Genomic DNA, 25454 nt, shown 5'->3' with positions numbered 1-25454 from the left:
CCTTTGTGTGTTTGAACTTGAACTCATTCATTTATAAACAAGCTAAGTCGAGCCAAGCTCGAGCTATATAAATACTTAACGATTTGAGCTTGAGCTCAACTTTTATGGGTCGAACCTGACATAATTTTGCCGAGCAAAGCTTGAGAACTGCATGCTAGAATAATCTTGTGTGTAAAATCACTACAACAAAAAGTGTCTTTGGTGATGAAAATAAATTTTGTCACGAAAGACGTACCTTTTAGTGAAGAAAATAATTTTTCGTCGCCAAATGTACCATTTTTAGAGACAAAAATAAAATTTCGTCACCAATCTACATACATAATAAAAAAAATTAGGTGACGAAATTATTTTTCATCATTATTTATATATTTTTTTGTCACCGAAGATTTTCCCGCTAATTTTTCGGATGGTGTCAAAATTTTCAAACTTTTGGTGAGGAAAAAATTAGTCACCAATAATAAAATTATTAATGACGAATATATTTTCGTCACCAATAATTTTTAATATTTTAATATCATTTAGTGAGAAAACTGTTTTCGTGGCCAATAATTTTATCTTTTGGTGAGGAAATAATTTTGTCACCAAATAAATGGTTTAGTTGCTAAAGGTTTTAGAGGGAAATAAATATGTTGATGCCTTAGATATATCGGTTCTTCTTTTCACACAGATTTGACCACCAAACCTCACCCTACATGACCTCACCTCAGCGCACACCACCAACGCCGCTTGCCACCGCCACCACCACCGCCCGTAGATCACCACCGCCTCATCCTCACTGGTATTCTCTCACTCTCAGTCTGTCTCTCTCTCACTAGCGGTCTATTTTTTGCTTTGTCTACCTCTCATTTCCTCTATTTCCCCATTTCTCAATCATGCTCTAGGGTTGTTATGATTTCTTCAATTTAATTTGGTGTTGATTTTGAAAAATGGGTTTGGTTGAAGTGGTTTGATTTGTAAAGTTTTGTAGATTTGATGTCCTAAATGAGTTTGATTTTAGTGGTTTCATACATTTTCCCCTCTTTTTCCTTTCTCTGTCATTAGTTTCAAAGCCGTAATCCATTGATTGTGTATGTATTTGTATGTATATTTGGTCCCTCATTGTGTATGTATTGAAAGCCCTAATCTATTGTATTGAAAAACCTTCTTCTAGGGGGTTTTCACTCATTAGTAAATTCATGTAGGCATTTATGGCCATGACTCTGTGTCTGGATTTTGGAGAGTACCGCTGCAAACTTCCATCTGTCTGCTAAAACACGAACACAACGCGTGTGTTTGTAATGACAAAATTATAGTTCTTTTGTTCAAGCTTAGTGATATTATTTGTGTACAGTTGGTTACCTCCCCTATGTTGTGATTGTGTAACCTAATCTTTCAAAATAATGACTAGCTCGTCATTGCTCACTTGCATCCTCAACAACATTGTAATTGCAGGGGACTCAAGAACATATTAAGGATGTATGTTAAGAAGGTCAATTGCTCAAAATGGGAACAAGTTTCACTTCCATCAAGGTCAATTTCAATAGTTTTATTATTTGTTGCTTTGCATGTATGACAATCAGAGTGATGATTTGTTACTGTCTATCACTGTTAAAATACTTTTCTATGATTACAAATATATATATATATATATATATATATACATTTTTTGTGTGTGCCTGTGACAAGATTTAAAATATCTTATTCATTGGATTGGTTCCACCCAAATATTTCTCGCCTTGATTTTTTCCTGGAAGTTACATTGGTAAAATCTTCATAGTATTAAACATTTAGCCGATTACTATTTCTTCTTTTTTTGTTTAATTTTTAATTTCTTGTATGGTTATTTTTCCATGTTTTTTAGTTTTGGATTTTTTCATTTCATATACCTTGATAGTTTTTATTTTTTCAGTGTCAGGTCAATAGTTGCTTTAAATCTTAATAATTATGCGAGTAGAAGAAATCCATGGGGTAATCTGAAGTCGGAGTATTTGGAGAAAGTATAATTTTTTGGCCACCTAAAATGCCATATCTATCAGCATAATGATGATGCATTATAGTTGCTTTTTGGTAAGCCTTATCAAAGTTAATGACAAGTTCTTATAGTAGTTATGCACATATAGGTAAATAAAACCAATGCAATGTGTTTAGTAGAGGTCAAATGCTATTTTGAAACCTAAAAGAACATTTGAATGGAAAAGAAAAATTTTCTTCTCCTTTAGTTGGTGTGAGGTTGGCTCCCCTATAATAATTCAATGTATTCCCTCCAAAAAAAATAAAATACCCCAATGATTGCAGATTAGAAATATGATTTTTTTAAAAGCATTATACAACCCAAATGTCCTCATAACTTACAATTTTAGAACTGTTTTTTGCCCGAATTCTCTTATGTGGCTATGATACTTCAAAATATGACCATGGTCCCTGGATGCATTTAGAAACTTCCTTTAGTTGTTCCCAAAGACATATTGTGGACTTGCCTTTTTCCGCGCCCCGCCTTTCGGAAAGGGTTGAATAGAAGGCCTCACAGTTCGGACTCCCATGGTTCTAAATCTAGTCTCACAATTGCAATGTGAAACTGATAAACACCAAAGAGTCCAAATTCGGCAAACCTTTTAAAAAATCGATTTTAAATTAAATAATGCCAAAATTGGACTGCTTTGCCAAATACAGAGTCACCACCAAAATATTTATTTTGGGGAAATTTAGGAAACCCTGACTCGTGCCGAAGACCACGTGTTCGTCATCACCAAAGTTGCCTCGGCTCTGGAACTTAGGTACGAGGGGAGAAGGTCATGAAATGAGCACCCCCGCTCACCTGATCAAAGATCGGCCTCTACTAATCATGATATGCGTTTTATAAACATTATGCATTCTTATTCCGGTTATTTAAGCTAGCTTTACTATGTGACACGCACAAACAAGTATATACTAGTTTGCAAGACTTGGAACAATTTGCGAAAATGGTTTGAATTTGCCACCCTCAAGTGGGCTTAAAGATACGGATTTGCCACCAAACATAGTGGGCTTAAAACATGATTTGCCACTCAACAAAGTGGGCTTTAAAACGCAAATCCGTTGAATCGTTCCAATCCAAACAACAAGCCTTCATCCACAGGCATTCAAACAGTTTAGCATTTAAGCACATAGCCTCATGGCAAGCATGCGAAACATGGAAACATATCAATCACACTCATGGAAGTATGCTAAAGCATAAAAACTTACTGAGTACTCCAAGCCAAAACATAAACTAGTTAGAAAGATGCATGATCCTAACTATACAAGATGCCTAATGCAACACATGCGATAATGCAATTAATAGGCTCGACTATTAATATGGCATATGGATCGATTTGAACAACATGCGATAAAATACGTATTCAAAGAAGATATTGAAATTGTAATGCAGTTTGAATGATGCGCCAAGCCTCCGTGCATGCAATACAAATGGATGGATGCAAGCATGCAATATTCTAAGTGAAACATGTCTCTAATCTAACCATCGAAAGCGATTAAATAAAAGGGAGAAAGATGTGGGATTGGAATACATACACACAGGCACACACACTTATTACAACATTACGCCCTCGCGAAGGAGGGTCCGAATGAATAAGATAACTAACTAGCTATACTGATTAAGCTAACTAATTACAACACTTGAAATGAATTAACTAACTATTCTAAGCTAATTAAATATTACAAATCAAAATACTTAGCCAAACACTTAACTAACTAATTACAAAGCAATTAAGCTAATTAATTACAACATGAAGTAATTAACTAACTACTCTACTTAAATAGTTACAACATGTATTTCAACTTTTGCTAATTAATCTAATTAGCTAATGGCAGGAAGCGAGGGAGGCCCATGCATGCTCGGTTTCCATCCAAAAAAGCCACCGCCTTGTCACTGAATGCCTCTGTTTGCACATTTGAACATTGACAATGCCACCAACTTCCAGAACACCTCTGCTCCACCTTATCAACAAACTGCGCAAATTTCATTAATGGCTGGTCAGCTACCAATGGTGGCTGTTGGCTACCATTGGTGGCCAGTTGGCTACTGCTGGTGGCCGGTCGGCCACTTCTGTCCTGAACTTCCTATTGCTATAACAGAGAGCAAACAGAGGCAAAGCAGTGTATTCTCAAGGATTGTTTGTACTGTTACCCTTCTTATCATCTAACAAGCTCAAAAGAGTGTAACTCTTGGCCCTCAAACCATCAATCAAGCAATTTCCATGCATGATGGCTAAGGAACCAAGTTTGTACATGTTTAATAAATGCAAAACAAGACTCAAAAAGACCACCACCCTATCATGCATGATCGAAGGCAATGGTGACCAAGGAAAGTGGCACATTTCATCACTTTTGAGTGTGAAATGTTCCATTTTCCTTATGTTCGAATTAACGTCCGATTCAAAGACATGCAATGCAACACGAAAGATGCTTATCTTACCTCTTTTACTTGTCCAATTTTCTTTACTCATTTTAATTACCAAACCATTCATTAATCCAATTGTCCATTGGTGAATGTTCTCTAATGGAAAGGTGGCTCAAACCACAAGTAGCTTTGGGTATGAAAGAGGTGTTACACTATTGGTAATAAACCCCCTAAGGGATTAAACCATTAGGTGTAGCACCTCCATTTCACACTTAGGAAAACAAGGGGTTTAAAACCACTTTCAAAGAAAACAAAAGAGTGAAGAATTGAGGGAGATTGCAGAGATTAAAGTACTGAAATTAAGTACAAAACAACACTAAAACATGCTATTAACTCAAAACAAGGGTGATTAAAGTCCTAAAACACCAAGCTAGTGAAGGAAATTACACTACAACTATGCCATACAGGGCTCAAATGAATTAACCAACCAAAAACAGAGGCAAAATAGCCCTAAATATAGTCTAAAACATGCTGGACTTAAGCCTCAAAAAGCTAAAACAATAAGCTAATGCATGACGCTAACTAGGCATGCAAACAAGACACAAGGAGGGGAGGCTAACCCCTCCAATTTTGGACTTCAAAATGAGGTTTTTACCACTGAAAAACCTCTGAAATTCAATGGTTAAAAGGGGTAAAAAAATTGGTTTTAAAGCGATGAATAATAGCACAAAAGTTTAACAAACAACGGAGCAAGAAGGGTGGACCACCCCTTAACTCAAAATGGCGTCAAACCAACACATTTAGGATACAAAACAGAGTTTTTTACAGTTCAAAATCAGCCCAAAAATAGTTGAAAAAGATGAGAAAATAAGTATACAAAACAAACTTAAACAAGGTAAGTGCTATACCTTTGAAGCAAAGCACAAATTAAGCACAAATTCAAGCTCAAACCTCCTTCTAGACCTTAAACAAGACTCCAAGGAACCTCAGCTCAAAGATGGTCAAGTTTGATTAAGGGTTGGTATGCAAAAGTATAGAGAAACTAGGCAACCAAGCACAAAATATCAAGAGAGAGAGAGAAAGCTAGAGAGAGATATTTTTTTGGTCTAAAATTGCGAACCCTCTAAAATGGGGGAGGAACCCCCCTTTATATAGAAAAACAAGTCTTAAGCTTGGGAACATCCTACCATACACGTGAATGGAGATGTAGCTCAGTGTGCAACAACTGGCACAGCTGTCAATAAATATCTGAAAAAAGAGATTAATAGCCGTCGGCCACCACTGGTAGCCAACAAGAACAAGTCTAGGCCGACAGGTCACCCACTCTTCCAGACTTGAAACAACAAGCTTTTGGTCCAAAATAGTGCACAAAACAGATAAGGTTTCAAGGTTCAAAGGCAAGGTACTCCACCGAGGACTTCGAGCACTCAAAACAAACACAAACGAACACAAACAAGCACAATCATCGAGTGCACAAGAGATGACGTCCGAGTCTTAAGGACGGTCAAAAATAGGGTGTCTACACATATCCTCTCAGATATTAGGTTTGAGGCATGTTTGTTCTCTTCTTATTCTTCTCTATTGGGTGTCTTTATGTTGCATGAGCAGCTATGCATTGCATTTTTTTTTTTGTATAGGATCATTTGTGTTTTTTATTTTATTTTTATTTGATGATAATTAGGACAGGAACTTCTACTGCCTGTTTGATGTACTCTTAGAAAGAAACTATGTCAAATCTCAAGCTAAAAGTGGTGTTATTGAAATTGTTTCTTTGTTTTACAGAGAGGCTTTGTTGGGGTTCATGTGAATGATGGTCTTCTAGAAATTTTTGGCCTAAAACAAGGATAGCTTGCTTCCTTTGTTTTGTCTGACCTTATTTTTGCTAAACACATTGCCCAGGTACTACATGTTGAAATTTTCTTTCATTCAAGCAGGTTGCATATATACTAAACATGCTAGAAAATATATTAAGTTCTAAAAGAAAAATAAAAGAGTAAGGAAGCAATCTCTGAAAACTTATTCTTCATCTTCTTCTTCCAAATCCTCAATATTGAACTGGCTATATTTATAAACTATGAATAAACTAGTAGGCATACTGAATAGTCTAAATTCCCATATAACAAAAAAAAATTCATTATTTTTGGTGGTTTGTGGATGTTATATTCATATACATAGAAAATGAAAATATGTAAAAAAAAAAAACATATTTCTTTGTTGTATCAATGGTGTATTCGTATCTTGATTTTTGGAAAAAACATATGCTTCTTAGGAGGAATATATACAACATTGAAAATTAAGGGAAATAATATTAAGAAACTGAAATTTCTATTAGTGTATACTTTGAGTATTTATAGACTTTATAGCAACTCTAAGAGCACCTCTAACACCTAATAGGGATATTTTGTGTAGCAAAAATATATAAAAGTGAATTCTGTATTTTGCCTAGTTTGTATTTCAATAACACTTTTTTACTCCTGAGATTATGTTGTCTACCCTCCAAGGTTGTCCACATGTAGCCAGCATAGGAGGATGTGGTAAAGACTCCAATTTTGTGTTGAGGCTAGACAAAATGTCTAAAATGCTCTAACAAGCAATTTCTACTAAATTCAAGTGCTTGATGCCTAACTTTTTCTGTGTGTGGAATGTTGAAATAAAATGGGTAATTAATTAAAAAATATTTACCCCCTTATCAAGCTGACACCATATTCTTATAGAGGTTGCAAAGCATGTACCAAGACTTTTGGTTCTACTCAAAAAGTCTGACATGTTTCACATTTCATTTGGGCTTAGAGTAGTTTGTTTCTTTATTGAAATTAGGTATTTCCTTTCATCTGATCGCGTCACCTTCTAGAGTTTAATGTGTCACCCACAATCCTGAAAGTTAGTATGCCACAATTTAACTACTGAACCAATAGCCCTCTATAATTGCCCCCAAAGAGTAACGAAGATATTCCCATGTAGTTGTGAACTTCATTGTTAACAAAACTTTGTTATTACTACTCCACAACTATGATAGTCAAATTTTAATGAAGTCTATCAACATTTTGTAGGTTTTAGTGATACAATTTGAGCTTAGAGATGGAGAGTGGAAAGAAGCTTATTTGCAGATAGATGGGGAGCCATGGAAACAACCAATGAACAAGGATTACTCTACATTTGTGGAAATTAAGAGAGTGCCATTTCAATTACTTATGGTCAATAGGGGAGTATTTTCAACACCTTTATCCAATCAAGCTCCCTAGCCTGCTCTTTACAATTCAGAGTCCATGTAAATCATATTCTTATCCGAACGGACGACTTGTCATTTATATTTATGTGATTATAGTTATTAGCACAGGGTAATTGTTGTATCAAGTTGTAGTCTTAGTCAATCTAATGTGAACAACTAGCCTAAGAATTATTATTGAGAAATTTAGTTATCAAAGTTGCTAGATTATATTTTTGGAAAATTTTTAGTCAAAAGTCTCTCGATAGCTTCAAGGTAAAATGTTTTATATATGCTGATTGTCAAAAATTAAGTTTCTTCTTAATAATGTTATCTTTTCTTGTTTTTATTGGTGTTTCAATTGTGTAGGAACAATCACTAGCTAATGTGAATAATATGATGCAAATGAAGACAAAACATCGATGTGGATCAAAATCAATCCCGGTCAGGGTATACAGCTCTGTGCGTTCTACTAATTTATTTTTTGGATTAGTAGGCTTTGTTAGTATATTATGTTTCTATGTTAATTCAGTAAAAATTTCTTAATCAACTAGGGCAGAATAAAAAAATACTTTGACATTTAGGGGTGAAAGGTCACGGGAAAATAGTGAAATATGCATGTAAAGATCCGAAAAACATCACAAACACCTTGAGACAGAGCAACATAAGTTGTGCAAACTTATGAAACAAGCGTGTGGCTCCTAATTTGAAAACTACTTTGAAATTTGCACTATTTCAACACGTAGGCATGAAACTAAGTCAAAAAATGAACTTTTCCAACGCTTAAGCTTGAAAATAGGTCATTAGAGGGGCCAAAATCGTGTAATAGCCACAAGAAGGCCCAGGGAACACCTCAAACACCTCAGGAGGGACCAATGTAAATTGTGAAACTTATGGAACTAGCACGGGACTCCCGGTTTGAAAACTAAGTCAAAAAAGTACTTTTCCAACACTTAAGCTTGAAAATAGACCATCGGGGGCCAAAATCGGGTAACAGCTAGGAGAAGGCCCGGGGAACACCTCAAACACCACGGGAGGGACCAATATAAGTTGTGGAAACTTACGGAACTAGCACGGGACTCCCGGTTTGAAAACTAAGTCAAAAAATGCATTTTTCCAACGTTTAAGCTTGAAAATAGGCCATCGGGGGTTAAAATCATGTAATAGCCACGAGAAGGCCGGGTGAACACTTCAAACACCTCGGGAGGGACCAATTTAAGTTATGGAAACTTACAAAACTAGCACGAGACTCCTGGTTTGAAAACTAAGTCAAAAAAAACACTTTTCCAGCACTTAAGTTTGAAAATAGGCTATCGGGCGTCAAAATCGTGTAATAGTCACAAGAAGGCCTGGGGAAAACCTCAAACACCTTAGGACGGACCAATTTAAGTTTTGGAAACTTACAAAACTAGCATGGGACTATTGGTTTGAAAACTAAGTCGAAAAATGTATTTTTTTAACACCTAAGCTTGAAAATAAGCAATCAGGGGCCAAAATTATGCAACAGCCACGAGAAGGCCCAGGGAACAACCCAAACACCTTGAGAGGGATCAATGTAAGTTGTGGGAACTTACAGAACTAGCACGAGATTCCTGGTTTGAAAACTAAGTCAAAAAATACACTTTCTCACACATAAGCTTGAAAATAGGCCATTGAGGGCCAAAATCGTGTGACAGTCATGAGAAGGCCGAGGGACACCTCAAACACCTTGGAAGGGACCAATCTAAGTTGTGAAAACTTACGGAACTAGCACGGGACTCCCGGTTTGAAAACTAAGTTGAAAAATTCACTTTTCTTACACATAAGCTTCAAAATAGGCCATCGGGGGGACAAAATCGTGTAACAGTCACGAGACGGCCCGGGAACACCTCAAACACCTTAGGAAGGACCAATGTAAGTTGTGAAAACTTACGGAACTAGCACGAGACTCCCTGTTTGAAAACTAAGTCAAAAATTACGGCTCTGTTTGTTTGTATTTTCAAATTAACTTTCAACACATGAACTCGCGCTTCACGTTTGGATAGGACATTCAAAATACAATTCCGCGTGTTAATTCAAATTACAGTTTGAAAACCTGTTTGGTAGCTTGTATCTCTACTTTCAACGTACTGCCTTCTTCCTCTTTTGATCTGAAAAGCTTCTATGTCCTTCCATGTCCTTCTCCATCGTCTCTGAAATTTTCACGTGAACCTCATCTCTGTATCAAACATCAGTACTACAGATTCATCACAGGTAGGCTTCTCTGTATCAAACATCACTACTTCAGATTCATCAGTACTTCAGATTCATCACGGGTGGGCTTCACAAAGAAGACTCATTTTATAAATAATGAATCCACCCAACCCGCTCTGTACTGGTATCATCTTTCACAAATCGACTGACTTACGATTTGTGCGTTGCGGAAGATTCTTATTACGGGCAACCAAACAACGACGAGTGCGAGGTGAAATAACTCACAAATTTATTTACATATTTTGTTATAGGGAAATGATTTGAAAAATTCATCCCTAATTTCATTTTTTTTTTCAGGTCAAATTTATCAAATCTATTGTCGAATCCGACAAGCAAAGAGTGGCACATTCAGTCAGTATACACATTCCGTCACCGGCGATAACTATTCAACTCTCACTAATCTGGTAAATATATCCTTCATCTGTGATGTGCAAATGATTTCAGACGAGTCGAAATCAGTTCTCAAATCTTTTGTGAGAAGTGTAGGCGACTATTTTTTTACTTTAAGATGTTTTGTGATTTTCCTGAACTGTTTGAACCTTTTGCCAAGAAGAATAACAGTAAGCTGGTAAATCAATCTTCATCTATTATGTATAAATGATTTCAAAGAAGTTGAAATCAGTTCCCAAATTGTTTCTCAGAATTTGTAGACGCGTATTTTTCATTTTAGATCGGTTGGTATTTTAAATTTTGAACTGTTTGAACCTTTGCACGAAAAGAACTTGAGTTGGCAGTACCTGGGACACCCGGCCGGTATCCGGCCGGTCGACCTACCCATCCTCCTTTTTTCCCTTACTTCTTCTTTTACTGGTTTTCCTTAATTCTTCTTTTACTGATTTTTTTTTTACCATTCAAACATAATGCTACCTGATTTTTTTGCCTAATTTTTTTTATTAGTTGTGGTTATATTTCTGCTATTTAAATTCAAGTAATCTGTTACGTTATTTTTTTCCTTGAAATAATATCATCTGTTTTTTTTTTTTATCTGTGTTCTCCTTGAAACCATTTTGCTCTGTTATGCTCTGTTAGTCTTGTATATCTACCCCAGACTAGTTTAAATATAATTTGTATGCTTATAGATGGATGGAAATAATTCCAATGACAACCAAGATACAAAAATGTGGACGCCCAGAATTGAAATGAAATTAATAAATATGTTGAGAGATGAGGTTAGAAAAAATCAAACAACAGGTCGTACTACTTCGTGGACAATTAGGCATTGGAATCATTATGCAAATCAGTTGCACAACATGTATGGATTTCGGTATACAGAAAAGCAGGTGTGCCAAAAATATTAGCGATTGAAAGCTGATTACCAGACATTTAAGGGACTCCAGGCACAGACTGGTCTGTGATGGGATCCAATTGTTGTAGGCACTGTTGTTGCACCCAATGAATTTTGGGATAAGGTTTTTCATTAATTTGTACTGTTAAATAATTTTAATTTAAACATTTCATGATACATACAGTGCTTAATTCTTTATTTGTATTTTTTGTAGGCCAACAAAAATGTGAAGAAGTTTAGGACAAAAGGATTTGAATATTTTCAAGAAATGACAGAAATTGTTGAAAATTGTTGTGCCACAGGAGCCTTATCTCGTGCATCCACACAAGGAGCCCTTGACTCAGAAGAAGAAGATGACATGTTAAATAAATTTTGGAACCCTGATGTTGGTAAGAGTAATGCTGGTGGGAGTAATGCTGCTGAGGCCATTCCTGTTGACTTATTCGGCGATGAGTACATGGATCCAGAAAAGGGCAAAAGTCACAAGAGGGGCCCTACAACCAGCCAGACTGACAGTGGTCGTTCCAAAAAGTCACGGTCAAGTGGGTTTGATGATGTGTGCGCAGCTTTCACATCCTATGTACAAGCAAAAACAGGACATTCACGTGCACGAGAAAATGAGACAGAGGCTGTAAGTGCAGGTGGTGATGATTATTCCCTTGATGCATGTCAAGATGCATTACTAGAGCTTGGGGACATACCACCATTGCAATACGTTAGGACACTAACACTGTTCAAGGATAAGGAATGGTGAAGGTTTTTTATGCGCACTCCTACCCATTTGCGCCTAGCCATGATCCTCGCTTTGCAGTGAAGTCAGAAGTTCTGTTTTGCTTGTGTTATCAAATCTCCTTGTTTGAACTGTTTGATGATTTCATTATTCCTTACTTGGTTTTTTTTTTTTTTTCATTCCATGATATCCTCTTTCCTTTCCTATCTTCGTATTTTTTTTTTTTTTTGTTGAACTTTTAAGTAATTTCTGTTTTCTTATCTATTATGTTGTGTTATTACAATATGACCACGTATTAAATAAATTTTGTCCTTTTATGAATTTTATTGTACACGGAAAAATAACTACGACTGACTATTCATATACTTCCTTTTTAATTTTGTTTCACCAATAATGGTATGTGTTACAGCATGAATAACATATTTTATAATTATGCTTTTACTGTGATGTAGACAAAACCATATGTCATCCGACAGAGAAAATAATACAATGGAGATCTCATCAGAGGAGGATGAGGTTATTGATGATTTTATGGATTTTTTGATGATTGCTTTCATGCATGACCAAATCAACGCGTCAAGTAGTCGCCGACCGCAACGAACGTGTCCATTCAAAGGTGATGGTTACATCTTCGGCCTATTAAATGGCCATCCAGAAACAATGATGAACATTATGCGAATGGATGCACAAACATTCATTTTATTGAAAGACACTTTACTCCAAAATGGCTTTATCAATATTGAGCATATGCATATAAGTGTCGAGGAATCGCTTGGAATTTTTTTATACACTTTTGCACAAAATGATCGCCATCGACTATTGGCAGATAGATTTCAGCACTCCACAGAAACAATTTGTCAGCACATAAAAATTATTATGAGGGCATTGTGCAAGCTTGCATCAACGGTTATCAGGCCACGTAACCAAGATGACATACCGGCAAAAATTTTAAATGATAGGAGGTTTTTTCCCTGGTTCAAGGTACGAACAATATGACTGTCCTGTAAGTTGTACATATCAATAAGGGTTAATAAATATTATTTTCTTTTTAATTATAAAAGTAATATCCAAGTTTGTTTTGCTTTGAATGTCAAACAAATATCTGTCAATTAGGATTGTGTCGGTGCTATTGATGGCACATTGGTCAATGCATGGGTCCCTGCTTCAAGACAAAATACATTCCGCGGTCAGAAATCAACGGTATCACAAAACGCACTCGCAACTTACGACTTCGATATGTTGTTCACATTTATTAATTCTGGATGGAAAGGTAGCGCTCACGACAACGCTATTTTGGTTGACTCTATTACACGACCTGATCTACAGTTCCCATACCCACCCAATGGTGACTGTCCCCAAATAACATACGGTACACTTTTTCCTTTTTTTTTTGTTTGTACATATCAATTGACAGAACTATGTATTCATTATTTACATGTAGGTAAGTACTATTTAGTTGATGCTGGTTTCACAAACAGACCTAGATTTCTTGCCCCATTTCGGTCTCAACGATATCACTTGCAAGAGTTTCGTGGCCGTCATTATTCAGGACCAAAGGAATTGTTTAACCATCGACATTCGTCATTACGCAATGTCATAAAAAGAACATTTGGTGTTCTGAAGAAGCGCTTCCCAATATTGTGGTCCATGCCAAATTACAAGTCTACAAAACAAGGGCCTCTCGTGATTGCATGTTGTGTAGTGCACAATTGGATCCGTTTGCATGCAGCTATGGACCCATTCTTTATGGAAGCTGATAATGAAATGGCCGTAGAAACAGAAGCAGACGGACTTGTTGGAGACCAAGCTGACTATGTTGACATGTCACAACATGGGTTAACGTATCAATCGAACGTTCGGGATGCAATTGCAACTGTTATGTAGCAAAATCATGTTGGCCATGGATAGAAAAGGGATGTCAACAAGGCAAGTCAATATCGTACTGAGTAATGGTTTTAAATGTGTAATTATTTTATTAATTTCAGTCATTATGCAATGTGTAATATGCAATTTTATGTTCTTATTAACTTAAATGTCTTCGTATTGGGTGGTGGTGGTGGTGGGTGGCAAGTGGGTGGTGACAGGTGGATGGTGGTGGCAGGTGGGTGGTGGTGGGTGGTGGTGGCAAGTAGGTGGTGGGTGGTGGCTGGTGGTGGCTGGTGGCCGAAGTTATGTAATAAAGGTGTCATAATGACTAGAATTAGTAAAATAATTACACCTTATTAATTTAAATTTTATGTAAAAAATTTGTACATGACATATCCGTGTTTTTGACTTTTTGTTAAATTGTAAACAATTTCAAGGTTTTGTTATTAATTCGGTGACATTCATTTACAATTTGTTGTTCTTTGTTATTTTCTGTACACAAGTTTATGTTCACTTTCTGTTTTCGTTTTCATTTAAGAAAAATATAATTATTATTAATTTGTGCATTGTTTTATTTAATTTCATAACATTAATTTAATTTTTTGTATTAATTGATAAAAACAAATTATTTTGTAATTGTTCAATTTTTATTCATTTTATTGAAATGAAGGATTTGTTAGATATTTATGAAGTTCTGTTTATTAAATTTTGTACAAATAATTTTTCCAATGCATAATCTAACTCACAGATTGTACCGAACATTGTGACCGGTTGATTTTACAATGTAGGAAAGAAAAACACTATTTGTTATTCATTACGTGAATAAAAAAGTTTATTACAAAATAACAAAATCAGGTGGTGTTGGAGGTGGAGGGAAATAATTATGGTACAGCTGAGTGACTCGGTGGTCAATCTGATCAATGCGATTCCTTGTCACTTCATCACGTCTCCCTGAGTCTACACGAAACTCACCAAATTGTTGAATTAGTGAGTTCTGAGTAGCGGCAAATTCATCGAACCGAGTACCCAATGCATTGAGCTGATTAGCCATATGTTGTTCCCATTGTAGGCGTTGATTGTACCGTTCTTGTTCCAAGGCTAAATAGTCAGTCCAGTAATGGGGTTGTTCATTTGGTGGCATGGCATTGTCATTGGGTTCTTCCTCATCAGGTATTGGTTCATTTTCAATATTAATAAAGCCCAGCAAGGTGTCAGCACCACCAGCTCGAGTCAGTGTATACTCAGAAATTGGTGAAATGATTCTGACATATCCTTCACATTCAAGGTTGACATCATGTGCTTTGAAAATTATGGTTAACAAAGCTCCAAAAGGTAGTGACCGGCCACTAAGACTATCTCATTTTGCAACCATCATTTATTTTAGTAATATAAAACATAAATCTAATTTTTGTCCAATTTCAAAACAATATAACAAGTAAACATTAAAACATGAAACAGTATCATAATATCCTTTTTTGGGGGTGACATTTTCAACTATCCATCGATGGAGAATACGAAGATGGGGCTTTAAATGTCTGGTATGTAAATTAGTGCTACTCAATCGGTTGTCACAAATTGTGGTATAAATCTGAGTGACATCATCAACAATTTTTTCTAAGGCAGACTCATTTTGAAAATAACATTATAAATCTCCTGTTTCAACTGCAATAATTTGTGCGAAAGCACGGAGAGAGAGTGTGATTCTTTTTCCCTTAACATAAGAGGTAAGGCTGAACGGTTCATTTTGTTGGTCACCAGGTGTCAAGTGAACATAAAATAATCGTATAAGACGGGGATATATCTTATTTGGTAAATTAGTTAATGGTAACCATCCCATTGTATCTAATTTGCCAAGTAAGAGTGGATCATATTGATAAGGTAGTTTTACGTTTCTGCCCGTAACAATTGGTCGATTAATGAAATGATCATAGGCTTGTTCATGATGATATGTGAGAAAATCATTAGTTGGATAGCCATGATGATGTTGCTGCGGTGGTGGTACAGGGTTTGAGGATTCATCAAGTTCGGGTCTGGTTCGTTTTGTTCTTGGCATGATGACTGCAAAAGTGAAAGAAAAATGTATATTAAAACATATGAGGTAAGAAAAATGTATGAAAAATATATCAAACATTATGATGGTGTGAAAAAATTAGAACAGATATGAAAAAATATAACAGATCAAAATGGAACAGATATGAAAGAAAAGCAACAGATACGGAGTGGGAATGCTACCTGGGCCGGGATGACCGGCCGGTTGTCCTCCTCGTCCCCTTCCTGCACTCTCCCTACAATCCGAAGCTAATATCAAATGTGAAGCTAAGATAACTGGCATCAAAACTAACCTGTAATTGAATTGTTACTTCACACGAATATGCTGTATTTAATTAACGTTGGTCTCTGATGGAACTGGAGAAGGTGTTGCAATGAGATGGTGGATATGATGTATTTAATTAACGTTGTTCTCTGATGGAACTGGAGAAGGTGTTGCAATGAGATGGTGAAGTTGGTATGGTTAAAGGAATGAGATTCAGATTTTATAGAAAGGGTTAGGTTCAGAAGGTTCAGATTGTTTTTTATTTTTTTTTATTTACTTTTTATTTGTTATATATTATTTGTTTTTAATATTATTAATTTTTTAATAATATCACATCCGTATACATCGTCTGCATCGTCTCCTTGTTCTTTAAGGAATGAGATTCAGATTTTATAGAAAGGGGTAGGTTCAGAAGGTTTAGATTGGTTTTTATTTTTTTTATTTACTTTTTATTTGTTATAGATTATTTGTTTTTAATATTATTAATTTTTTAATAATATCACATCCATATACATCGTCTGCATCGTCTCCTCTTTCTTTAAGGAATGAGATTCAGATTTTATAGAAAGAGATAGGTTCAGAAGGTTCAAATTGGTTTTTATTTATTTTTATTTACTTTTTATTTGTTATATATTATTTCTTTTTAATATTATTAATTTTTTAATAATATGACATCCGTATACATCGTCTGCATCATCTCCTTTTTCTTTAAGTCAGTGTTGAACATACAGCTATGGTACAATAGAGGATAGGTAGTAGGTAAGTGAAATTACTATATTACCCTTTTGATTTTGTTCTATGTAACTAATTCTCATTTAAATCAAGAGGGGCAAAATAGTCATTTTGCACACCAATTCACCCAATTATATGAGCTTCACGGGTGCTCATCATGGGAGTACAATAATGTGTGGTGAATCTGTTACGACTTTATTACTAAATTAATAACATGTAATAAATGGAAAAAAAATTGATAATATTTTGTAAGATTTACGTTATAATTTGTATTTTAAAATATTAAACTTAGTGTATTTATGTTAATTTTTATTAATATGTATTCTCAAAAGTTGTTGACTTTAACAAAATTTTAGAAAAAAATAAAAAATGTATTTTACAAGATGTTTGTACAGGCGTAAAAAATGAATTAATAGAAAAATTAATTGACACAAAATAATTGACATAGGTTTATTTGAAAATGAAAAAATTATTTGAAAAAAAAATTATTCAAAAAAATTACTGAAAAAAAATTAATTGACAAAAAAAATCAATTTTTAATTTCAGTATTTTAAAAATAGTTTGGTTATTATTGTTGATAAAAAATACGGACATCGATATATGAGTTGTGTGTTTAATTATAAATTATTAGTGGAATTAAGTTTTGAAAACTATTTTCAAAACACATCACCAAACAAATTTTCACATTTTACATGTCACATCAAACTTTCAAAATTTAATTCAAAATACATCTTCAAAACACAATTCAACACTCTATTTAAAAACCATAACCAAACAAATTTTTTACACTCAAATCATAATTCTACAACTCACAAACTCAAAATACAACTCATACTCTCAAATCACATTTACAAAACTCTACGAAACGCTACCTACATTTTTCTCACACTTAAGCTTAAAAATAGGCCATTGGGGCCAAAATCGTCTAACAGTCACGAGAAGCCCCGGAAAACACCTTAAACACCTCAGGAGGGGCCAATTTAAGTTGTAGAAACTTACAAAACTAACATGACACTTCCAGTTTGAAAACTAAGTCAAAAAATATATTTTTCTCACACTTATGCTTGAAAATAGGCCATATGGGGCCAAAATCGTGTAATAGTCACGAGAAGGCCCATGGAACACCTCAAACATCTCAGAAGGGACCAGTCTAAGTTGTGAAAACTTACGAAACTAGCACGGGACTCCCAGTTTGAAAAATAAGTTGAAAAATGCACTTTTTTCACACATAAGCTTGAAAATAGGCCATCGGGGGCCAAAACTCGTGTAACAGTCACGAGAAAGCTGGGAGAACACCTCAAACACCTCAAGAGGGACCAATATAAGTTTTGGAAACTTACGGAACTAGCACATGACTCCCAATTTGAAAACTAAGTCAAAAAATACATTTTTCTCACACTTAAGCTTGAAAATAGGCCATATGGGGCCAAAATCGTGTAACAACCACGAGACGGCCCAGGGAACACCTAAAATACCTCGGGAGGGACCAATGTAAGTTACGAAAACTTACTGAACTAGAACGGGACTCCCGGTTTGAAAACTAAGTTGAAAAATGCACTTTTCTCACACTTAAGCTTGAAAATAGGTCATATGGGGGGCAAAAATCATGTAACAGTCACGAGAAGGCCCGGGGAGCACCTCAAACACCTCGAGAAGGACCAATGTAACTTGTAAAAACTTAAGGAACTAGCACGGGATTCCGGTTTGAAACTAAGTCGAAAAATACATTTTTTTCACACTAAGCTTGAAAGTAGGTCATCGGGAGCCAAAATCGTGTAACAGTCACGAAAAGGCCCGGGGAACACCTTAAACACCTCGGGAGGGACCAATGTAAGTTGTGAAAACTTACGGAACTAGCACGGGACTCCTGGTTTGAAAACTAAGTTGAAAAATACATTTTTCTCACACTTAAGCTTGAAAATAGGCCATCTTGGGCCAAAATCGTGTAACAGCCACGAGAAGGCCGAAGGAACACCTCAAACACCTCGAAAGCGACCATTATAACTTGTGTAAACTTACAGAACTAGCATGGGACTCCCAGTTTGAAAACTAAGTTCAAAAATGCACTTTTCTCATACTTAAGCCTGAAAATAGGCCATATGCGGCCAAAATCGTGTAAAAGCCATGAGACGGCCGGGGGAACACCTAAAAAAATCTCGGGTAGGACCAATGTAAGTTGTGAAAACTTACAGAACTAGCATGGGACTCCCGGTTTGAAAACTAAGTTGAAAAATGTATTTTTTTTACACTTAAGCTTGAAAATAGGCCATCGGGGGCCAAAATCATGTAACAGTCACGAGAAGGCCCGAAGAACACCTCAAACACCTCGGGAGGGACCAATGTAAGTTGTGGAAACTTACGGAACTAGCACGGGACTCCCGGTTTGAAAACTAAGTCAAAAAATACATTTTTCTCACACTTAAGCTTGAAAAGAGGCCATTGGGGACCAAAATCGTGTAACAGTCACAAAAGGCCCAGAAACACCTCAAACACCTCGAGAGGGACAAATGTAAGTTGTGGAAACTTACAGAACTAGCACGATGCTCTCGGTTTGAAAACTAAGTCGAAAATTGCACTTTCCTCACACTTAAGCTTGAAAATAGGCCATATGGGGCCAAAATCGTGTAACAGCCACGAGACGGCTTGGGGAACACCTAAAACACCTCGGTAGGGACCAATGTAAGTTTTGGAAACTTACGGAACTAGCACAGGACTCCCGATTTGAAAACTAAGTCGAAAAATGCACTTTTCTCACATTTAAGCTTGAAAATAGGCTATGTGGGGCCAAAATCGTGTAACAGTCATGAGAAGGCCCGGAGAACACCTCAAACACCTCGAGAGGGACCAATGTAAGTTGTGGGAACTGATGGAACTATCACGGGACTTTCGGTTTGAAAACTAAGTCGAAAATGCATTTTTCTCACACTTAAGCTTGAAAATAGGCCATCGGGGGCCAAAATTGTGTAACAATCACGAGAAGGCCCGGAGAACACCTCAAACACCTCGAGAGGGACCAATGTAAATTGTGGGAACTGATGGAACTATCACGAGACTTTCGGTTTGAAAACTAAGTCGAAAAATGCATTTTTCTCACACTTAAGCTTGAAAATAGGCCATCGGGGGCCAAAATCGTGTAACAATCACGAGAAGGCTCGGAGAACACCTCAAACACCTCCGAAGGGACAAATGTAAGTTATGGAAACTTATGGAACTAGCACGGGACTCCCAGTTTGAAAACTAAGTTGAAAAATGTACTTTTCTCACACTTAAGCTTGAAAATGGGCCATCAGGGGCCAAAATTGTTAAACAACCACGAGAAGGCCCGGTGAACACCTCAAACACCGCAGGAGTGACCATTGTGACTTGTGTAAACTTATGAAACTAGCACAGGACTCCCATTTTGAAAACTAAGTAAAAAAATACATATTAAATTGCATATTTAATTGATAAGATAATAATTGGTAACGTTTACGTTTTCAGTTTATATTTACAAAAATTTTATAAATTGGTTTTTGTTTATTTTTAGTTTATTTTAAAAAAAAACATAAACTACAAACACGTTTGGTAATTGACAAAATGTTTAAAAAAAATTTAAAATATAAAAAAGAGTGAGAAATGGCAAGTGGCGGCGAAAGACGGTGGTGGAAAGTGGTGACGGTGGGTGGTACGTAACTGGTGGTGGTGGGTGGTGGTGGGTGGGTGGTGGTGGTGGCGGGTAATAGGTGGTAGCGAGTGAGTGGTGGTGGCAGGTGGGTGGCGGATGGCGGGTGGTGGTGGTGGGTGGGTGGGTGACAGTGGCGGGTAGTGGGTAGTAGCGAGTGGGTGATGGTGGCGGTGGCGGGTGGTGGTGGTGGGTGGCCGATGGCGGGTGGTGGTGGGTGGTGGCGGGTGGGTGGTGGGTGGTGATGGTGGGTGGATGGATGACGGTAGCGGATGGTGGGTGGTAGCGAGTGGGTGGTGGTGGCGGGTGGTGGGTAGTGGCGGCAGGTGGGTGGCGAATGGCAAGTGGTGGTGGGTGGTGGCAGATGGGTGACGGGTGGTGGTGGTGGTGCGTGAGTGGGTGACGGCGGCGGGTGGTAGGTGGTGGCGGGTGGGTGGTGGGTGGCGGTTGGGTGGTGGGTGATGGTGGTGGTCGTGGTGGTGGTAGGCGGTGGTGGCGGGTGAGTGGCAGGTGGTTGGTGGAAGCAGGTGGTGGATGGTGGTGGCAGATAGGTGGTGAGTGGTGGTAGCAAGTAAGTGGCGGGTGGTGGCGGCGGGCGGTGGATGGTGGCGGGTGGTGGGTGGTGGTGGTAGGTGGGTGGTGAGTGGTGGTGGTAGGTGGTGGTGGGGGTAGGTGGTGGGTGGTGGTGGCGGAAGACGGTGGTGGAAAATGGTGGCGGGTAGTGGCTTGTGTTGGGTGGTAAAAAAAAAAAAAAACTGAAAACTCAAAATGGAAACACATTTTTTGTGTTTTCATTTTTTGGCCAAATTTATAAACTGAGACCACTGATTTATAAATCAAAAATTTTACCAAACAAGTTTTTATTTGAGTTTTTAAAATTTTTGTAAATATAAACAGAAAAGTGAAAACGTAAGTGTTACCAAACGGCACCCTAACTTGCATTTTTTTTTTTTTTTTTTTTTATGTTTTGTTTTGTTGTAGATTCGAGATTAGATATGGACATGTTAAGTAATCTGGAGAGCAGAAGCTAGCTCATTTTGTGTTTTTGTTCATTTTACCTTACATGTATTTTGGTTGCATTGTAAATTTTATATTTTTGTGGGTATTACAAGACATGTTTGGTCATTCGCACTTGATATTATATTTTTGTGGATATTAGTAGACATGTTTTTTTGTGGATATTAGGAGACGTGTTTTGTAATCTGTATGCGGTTGATATTGTATTTTTGTGGATATTAGTAGACATGTTTTTTGTGGATATTAGAAGATAGGTTTGGTAATCTGCATGTAGTTTATATTGTATTTTTGTGGATATTGTGTTGAAATTCGACTACGGTGTATATGAAAATGAACAGATTTTGTATTGATTTGTAATAGATATTTTATTAAACAGGTTAGTGAAATGCGCAGAGAATTTTAGTGAAAAGAAATATTTTAAATTGAAAATATTACCCCCATTTTAAAAATTTTAATTATTATTAGTGACGAAAAAAAAATGTCACTATTAGTTTTCAAACAACATGACGAATAATTTTGTCACTAATGATATTGTACTAAACAAATAATTTCATCACATTTGTTGAATATTTCGTTGCTAAATTGAAATATTTGGTGACAAAATGTTGTTTGTCATTGAAAAATTTTCGTTTGTATTCATTTTAGTGTCGAATTTTTTTGTCACCTTAATCTATATCATTGGTGAGGAAAAATTTCGTCACTAAAACCTATTTGATGACGAATATTTCGTCGCCAAAACAATTAAAATAAAATATTATTTAATTCTAATGACGAAATTGATGTCATAGAGGACAAAAAATGCAACATGTGGAGATGACCAATTTCGGCGCCAAAAATGAAAAATAGGCAACGAAACTATTTTCGTCACTAGGTACTTTCAGCGACAATGTATAGGCAACAAATGTGGTGACAATTTTTTTTTGTCACAAATCATTTTGGTGACAAAAATTTGATGTTTGGCGACAAAATCAGTGTCACCAAAGGCCTTTTTTGTTGTAGTGAATAATAAATATGAAACAAATCAATTAAATAAAAAATAAATTTACTTACGAAATTTTCTTTATCGAAAAATCGAACAAAAACCTTATGATCAAGTTGAGTGTGTGACACTCTGTCCTTAAGATAGATTCTCCACCACACAGGTGCTCACAGTCTAAAGGCGTCTATCTTCCAGGATACAATGATCAAAATGTAAATTGAAGTATGTAGCACTATAGTCAATCTGCCTAGCGACCTAGAACTTGTGTTATGTTACTCTTAATAAATTCCTCTAGAACTAACCTGAGGAATAATGCATGAGAGAAGAAAAATAGGAAGGAACTAAATGAATTGAATTGCTGGAGGGATCTGTTTTTATAGGCATAATGGTGGCTGTTTGGGAGGGTTGCAAAACCCTCCGCAATGGTGTGAGTTTGAAACTGCTTGAGATGAGGAGACGTGACCTGAGAAGATGAACGAAGAGGCACTGTTTTGGATTTGAATATTCTACTTTAACTTTTGGTACCCATTTATTTTACTTTAATTTATTTAATTTATCTACTTGCACTACTATTACAGAAATTTTAAAATATTTTATTTTTATTATCTTGTTGCGACGCCGAACCTTTGGGTACCAAGTTTGGATTGTGACAAAAATGATATCAGAGTAATGGTTTTGGGGTTAAGAAAAAAAAAAAAAAAACTTTAGTTTGTATAACACGATTAAACCGCTTTATCACTATTTGTAAGCTAAGTTTTCTTGTGTTGTAAGAAATGGCAAACCTAATGGAGTTATTCTGATTCAAGCCTGCAGGAGCTCATCTTATCTCAAACTTACTAGAGGGCTGGGGAGATTCAGAGAGTCTTGTTAGGCAAGCCCACCCAACAGTTGACCCGTTCATGGGGAGACCCGTATACTTACAGGTTGACCCCGATGATTTCTTGTTTTGGAGACTTAGCCGAGGCAACACATGTGAAAGGTACATTGGGCTAACCCACATTGTTGGTCTTGCTCCGGACCTAGGACAACCGCACTTTCTGGTCGCACCTTTGCCCCTGCGTTTTGCAGAGAGAAGAGGGCACGCATATCCTAGCAGCCACATACGCACTACGACACCTCCTCCACAACATATTATCCATACCCCAGCTGTGGATTTCACTGACAGTGCCTCATACTTAGAGATACTAGTACGGATTACCAGACAGGAGTTTTGGGGTTATGATCATAGTGTTCCTGTCTACATAGTTCAAGTGGTATGGCGTTGCTTTGGAATAGAGCACAGTGGGTGGGATTTTGAATCCCTCATGCAGGGTGAGATTGCAGGGTTATTTCATGGTCCCGTTTTCCAGAGCCAGTTCTCATGGTGGCCTAACGATCCCTTCTAGACATCCGACCAAGAGATTTTTTTTTTTTTTTTGGTGACCTAACCATGATTTGTTTAATCCTGAATTTTTTGTATTAGTAGGGTTAGATACTAACCCTTGACTGTTATCTAAGACTGTTATCTAAGTATGTTGTATTAACATCCTTTCTTTTGCATAAGCAACAAATGTCGTGTAAATTATATATGTGCTATTATAGTATCTTTGTGAATCATACATATATACGTAATAATTAGTTTAAAAAAAGGACTATTCCACTAATCGTTTTCACCCTGTAGTAATGGCTAACGATGGAAATGGAACCGGATTGTCGGTTAGCGGTGCCGACCCAACGGAGCAAATCATGGAAAAATCAGTCACTAGTTTTCTGCGTGCCCTACAAACCAACATGAATAACGGAATGCCTGAACGGCGAGGAGAGCCAATTACAATAAAACAGTTCCAGGACTTGAACTCTACCATATTTACTGGCAGTACAAACCCACTGGTAGCAGAAGCTTGGGTTAGAGATATGGAGAAGATTTTTCGTGCGCTACCTCGCACAGAAAGACAGAAAGTAACCTTTTCCACATTCACCTTCAAAGATGATGCATAAGAATGGTGGCTTCTTACCCTCGAGAAAGAAGATATTGTGACTTGGGCAAGATTTTTAGAAGTATTTTATGAAAAATACTTTCCAGATTTACTGCAGGAACAAAAGGCATCGGAATTCATAAATCTAAAGCAAGGAACCATGACGGTGGCCGAATATGAGAGCAAGTTCACGCAACTAGCTTGATTTGTGACATATGTCATCCCCACTGAAGTTTGAAAAGCAAGGAAATTTAAAGTAGGATTGAATGCTGAAATCAAGGATAGGCTTGAGATTTTGAAACTACCAACCTATGCAGAGGTGGTGGATTGAGCATACATTGCAGAAAAAGGATTAAAGGCTCGCGCTCTGGGGAACCAAACCAAAGGAAGCGATTTTGGGAAAGAGATAACAGAAGATCCGGTATTACGCCTCCCAAGAGGGTAAATATGGGCACAACCAGTTCAAGCAACCAAGGTCCTACGAACCCCAGAGGTGGCACTAGTCCTAATTGTCCTACTTGTAGAAAGGCTCATTAGGAACAATGCCATCGAGACTCGGGAGCATGCTTTAGATGCGGTCAAGTTGCCGACTTGCTGAGAGATTGTCCTAAGCTTGCCAATCCTACATCCGGCCCCTCTGAACTAGTCAGAAAACCAACAGTACTTGGAGGAGTGAGAAAAGACCAAAAAGGCCAAAAAATGGCTTTTGCCTTGGTATCTGGAAACCCATAACTTACCGAGAATGTCGTGTCAGGTACACTTTCTATCTATGGTCATTTAGCTCGTATTCTCTTTGATTCTGGTTCCACTCATTTTTTTGTTACACCACACTTTGCTTCCAAGTTAATATCAACACCCGAACCCTTAGGATATGTATTGTCTATGCCTTTTCCTTCTGGTAATTCTGTCCTTAGAGCTAATGTGTACAAATCTTGTACTGTATCCTTAAAAGGTGAAACCTTACATGTAGACTTGATTTCCCTTTACATTAGTACCTTTGATGTGATCTGAAGAATGGATTGGTTGGCTGCCAATCATGCCTCTATCAATTATGAAGCCAAAAAGGTCTTCCTCCGTTCGCCAAACTAACTCGAGCTTGTCTTTGATGGAACTGAAGTCTC

General features: G+C 36.9%; 1 long non-coding RNA gene across 1 annotated transcript; it reads left to right on the top strand.

The window, feature by feature from the left end:
- Positions 1–7730: 7730 nt before the first annotated feature.
- LOC145790094 (uncharacterized) lies at positions 7731–21507 on the top strand. Its single transcript, XR_014328736.1, has 2 exons — positions 7731–8024; positions 21364–21507. It is a non-coding gene; the product is annotated as an uncharacterized LOC145790094 (long non-coding RNA).
- The last annotated feature ends 3947 nt before the right edge of the window (positions 21508–25454 follow it).

The sequence above is a fragment of the Camellia sinensis genome, chromosome 5, assembly GCF_055761805.1.
Source record: "Camellia sinensis isolate YWXY chromosome 5, ASM5576180v1, whole genome shotgun sequence".
NCBI classification, from domain to species: domain Eukaryota; kingdom Viridiplantae; phylum Streptophyta; class Magnoliopsida; order Ericales; family Theaceae; genus Camellia; species Camellia sinensis.
The sequence above is the reverse complement of the archived record's forward strand: the minus strand, read 5'-3'. Positions and strand labels throughout refer to the sequence as shown.